Genomic DNA, 4,861 nt, shown 5'->3' on the forward strand with positions numbered 1-4,861 from the left:
AATACCTTTGGGAGCATCTTTTATACCTATGTGTTGGTTCATCTTGGATAGTTTCCTTTTGAGAGACTCCTTGAAGAATGGCTGGGTCAGAGGGTGTCAGCCTTTCGGCTTCTGTGTCTGAGTTGCTTTCCAGGAGCTGCTCATGAGAAGGCCTTAATACTGTCCTGAGTGTTAGGTGCTGTGACTTAAGCCTCTTAAAACAGGCAAGGTTTACCAATTTCCTTGAAGAACTTAAACCCTGGTAGTCTTGTTTTTAGAAGGTTATGAAACAGGAACCCTCTCACAAAAAAGAACCAAAACTTTTACCTTCTTTGAAAGTGGGTTTAAAAAAAAATAGTTCAAAGTCGTTTGCGGCAAGAAAAATTCGGTAACTGCAATAATGCTCATGTTTCCATTACAGACTCACTGGAATGCTGTCTCCTGAGAGCCCTGGGATCCAAGGTGTGCTTAATTAGAGCCTGTTTTTATTTAAGAATGAAATCCTGCTAACCAGAGCCTATTCCTAATAATGGAAAACACAGAATGGGAACTGAAATCCACATGAAGCCACTTCTCTATCTGAACTCATGACTAGCCTCAAAGGGGGATTTAAAAATGGCTCTGTGCGGCCGGGCGCGGTGTCTCTCGCCTGTAATCCCAGCACTTTGGGAGGCCAAGGTGGGCAGATCAAGAGGTCAGGAGATCGAGACCAGCCTGGCCAACATGGTGAAACCCCGTCTATACTAAAAATAAAAATTAGCCAGGCGTGGTGGCAGGCACCTGTAGTCCCAGCTACGCAGGAGGCTGAGGCAGGAGAATGGCGTGAACCCAGGAGGTGGAGCTTGCAGTGAGCCGAGATCGCGCTACTGCACTCTAGCCTGGGTGACAGAGCGAGACTCTGTCTCAAAAAAAAAAAAAAAGAAAAAAGAAAAAAAAAGGCTCTGTGCTGCCGTTGGCATACAGCAGAACTGAGCATCACGGGGCAGACATGTCAGAACCATGTTCACGTCATGCCTGAGGAGGTGGTGATGAGAGGAAGGGTATGACGAAAGGCCTGCAGACACACGCCCATCTGTGGTCCCCAGGTGGTATCTGTTAGGAAGGCTTCCTGGAGGCATCAGTCATCAGTTAATCTGGCCATTGTCTGTTTCCATTTCATAAGAAGAAAACTTGACGATCCAGACAAGAGCATTAGGAAAGATCTAAATGACCATGGCACTGACTTCGGAAAAATCCTCAGTGAGGATTTATCTAGGCAGAGCCAGGTAAAAATGCCTCATTCATTTTCCATGTTTCCTTTTAATTTTTATTTCGGAGAGTCTTGCTCTGTTGCCTAAGCTAGAGTGCAGTGGCGCGATCTTGGCTCACGGCAACCTTTGGTTGCCTTCTAGGTTCAAGTGATTCTTCTGCCTCAGCCTCCCAAGGAGCTGGGACTACAGGCACGCGCCACCATGCTGGGCTATTTTTGTAATTTTTTTTTTTTTTTGAGACGGAGTCTCACTCTGTCCCCAGGCTGGAGTGCAGTGACCGGATCTCGGCTCACTGCAAGCTCCGCCTCCCGGGTTCACGCCATTCTCCTGCCTCAGCCTCCCGAGTAGCTGGGACTACAGGCGCCTGCCACCTTGCCTGGCTAGATTTTTGTATTTTTTTCAGTAGAGACGGGGTTTCACCGTGTTAGCCAGGATGGTCTCGATCTCCTGACCTCGTGATCCGCCCGCCTCGGCCTCCCAAAGTGCTGGGATTACAGGCTTGAGCCACCACGCCTGGCCATATTTTTGTAGTTTTAGTAGAGATGAGGTTTTGCCATGTTGGCCTGTCTGGTCTTGAACTCCTGGCCTCAAGTGGTCCGACTGCCTCGGCCTCCCAGAGTGCTGAGATTGCAGGCGTGAGCCACTGCACCTGGCCTCTTTTAACTTTTAAAATCAACTTGATTGAGGTTAGTTTACACAAAATAAAGAAATCCATTTTAGGTGCCGTTTGAAGAATTTTGACAAGTATACTCACCCATGAAACCACCACCCCAATCAAGATAGAACACTTTCTTCAATCCAGAAGGCTCCGGCATGCCCTCTGTGGTTCACCCGACCCCTAAACCCGCACAGCCACGGGTCTGCTTTGTCGCGAGAGATGAGTTTTTGTATCACAGTATTTCACTTGGTTGGAATCACAGAGTGTATACTTCGTTGTGTCTGGGTTCTTTCTCTTTCGGTGATGTTTTTGAGGCTCGCCCATGTTGCCATGCGTACCACGCATTCACCCTTTTTAGTGCAAAGGTATATCCCACTGTTTGGCGCTACCAGAATTTTTTTGCTTGTTCACCTGTTGAAGGACATTTGGGTTGTTGTTTCCAGTTTTTTGGTTGTTACAAATAAAGCTGCTGTGAATGTTTGTGTACAGGTCTTTTGTGGACCCGTGCTTTCCCTTCAGTAAATACCTGGGAGTGGAATGGCTGGGGCATGTGGTAGGTGCGTGTTTAGCTTCCAGAGAAACTGCCACCTGTTTCTCCAAAGTGGCTGCACCATTGCACATTCCCCACAACAGCGTCTCCACATCTCTGCCAACACTTGGTATTGTCAGTCTTTTTGTGTTTTAATTTTTTCTTTTTTTTGTCTTTTGCAACAGAGTCTCGCTGTGTTGCCCAGGTTGCTCTCAAGTCCTGGCCTCAAGCGATCCTCCCGCCTCAGCCTCTCAAATAGCTGGGATTACAGGTGTGCACCACCACTCCCAGTTTGTCTTTTTAATTAAAAAAATTATAATAGCTTTGTAATAGTATCTCATTGTGATTGTCATTTGCATTTTTCTGACAACTAATGGCATGGAGGCTCCTTTCATGTGTCTAATATCCATTTGTATTTTTTTCAGGGAAGTGTATATTTAAACTTTGGCATATTTTTAAGAATGGTTTGTTTTCTTATTGTTGAATTCTGAGTGTTCTTTACATATTTTGGACACAGATCCTTTGTCAGCTCTATGTATTGTAAATATTTTCTCCCATTCTATGCCTTGCCTTTTTGTTTTCTTAATGGTATCTATCAAAGAGCAAGCTTTGTTTTTTTTAATGTATTTTATTTTATTTTGAGACAGGGTCTTGCTCTGTCACCCAGGCTAGAGGGCAGTGGCGCAATCATGGCTCATTGTGGCCTTGACCTCCCAGGCTCAAGTGATCCTCCTGCCTCAGCCTCCTGAGTAGCTGGGACTACAGGAATGTGCCACCATGCCCAGAAAATTTTCTGAGTTTTTTTTATAGAGACAAGGTCCACTGTGTTGCCCAGGCTGGTCTCAAACTCCTGGGCTCAAACAAATCCACCCACCTTGGCCTCCCAAAGTGTTGGGATTCCAGGCATGAGCCACCGCGTCCAGCTCAACACCCCCTTATCCTATCTCAAGCATTTCTTTCTACTGACTTCAAGTCTTTAACTCTTTCAACCAGTTGCCAATCAGAAAATCTTTGACTCCACCCATGACCTGTAAGACCCTTCCAAACTTCGCTTCAAGATGCTCTGCCTTTCCAGGGCAAACCAAAGTATACTAACCTGCATCCGTTTACACCTTTGCCCGCAACTTCTGCCTCCCTAAAATGTGTAAAACCAAACTAGAGCCCAGCCACCTTATGCGTATTCTCAGGACCTCCTGAAGCTGTTCCCTGGGCCATGGTCACTTGTATTGGCTCAGAATAAACCTCTTTCTTTTTTTCTTTTCTTTTCTTTTTCTTTCTTTCTTCTTTCCCTTTCTTTCTCTCTTTCTCTCCTTCTTTCCTTCCTTCTCCTTCTTTTTGTTTTTTTTTTGAGATGGGATCTTGCTCTGTCCACCAGGCTGGAGTCCACAATCATAGGCTCATGCAGCCTCAGACTCCTGGGCTCAAGGGTAAACCTCTTTCAATATTTTACAAGTTTGGCTTTTTCATCAAAATTGCCTTGGCATCTTTGTTTTTTTGTTTATTTGGTTTTTGCTTTTTCGAGACAGGATCTCACTCTCATGACCCAGGCTGGAGTGCAGTGGTGCCGTCACTGCTCACCGCAGCCTCGACTTCCCAGGCTTAGGTGATTCTCCCCCTTCAGCCTCCCAAGTAGCTGGGACTATGGGTGCATGCCACCACACTCAAATCATTTTTTGTATTTTTAGTAGAGATGGGGTTTCACCATGTTGCCCAGGCTGGTCTTGAACTCCTGAGCTCAAGTGATCCATGTGCCTCGGCCTCCCAAAATACTGGTACTACAGGTGTGAGCCACTGTACCGGGCCTGGCATCTCTGTTAAAAACACCTTGACCTGATGTAAGTGGATGAAGTTTTGTACTCTCTGTGTAACTCAGTTGATCTATGTATCACAGTGTCTTGATTTATAGTAAGTCTTGGTATTAGGTAGAGTAAGTCTTCCAACTTTGTTCTTTTGAAATTTGTTTTGACTATTTGCACTTTCATATACATTTTAGAATCAGCTTGTCATTTTTCTATAAAGAAAGCCAGAATTTTTCTGGGCTCTGGATTGAATCTATATATCAGTTTGGAGAGGACTGACATCTTACTATTGGGTTTGACAATAATGTGGTATACTTCTCTATTTATTTTAGTCTTCAGTTTTTTTTCAACCATGTTTTGTAGTTTTCAGTTGTGTTAGATCATTTGGGCTGCTATAACAAAATACTGTCAATTGGGTGACTCATAAACAATGGAAATTTATTTCCCACAGTTTTGGAGACTGGGAAGTCCAAGATTGAGGCACTGGCAGACTCATTGTTTGGTGAGGGCTGCTTCCTGAATCTTTGATGGTGCCTTCTTGCTGTGTCCTCACATGGTGGAAGGGTCTGGCTAGTTCTCTGGGCTCTTACAAGGGCAGTAATCCCATTCACAGATTCCACCTGCACGACCTCATCACGTCCCAAAG

The sequence above is a fragment of the Rhinopithecus bieti genome, unplaced genomic scaffold (assembly GCF_001698545.2).
Source record: "Rhinopithecus bieti isolate Rb0 unplaced genomic scaffold, ASM169854v2 scaffold_62034, whole genome shotgun sequence".
Classification (NCBI taxonomy): domain Eukaryota; kingdom Metazoa; phylum Chordata; class Mammalia; order Primates; family Cercopithecidae; genus Rhinopithecus; species Rhinopithecus bieti.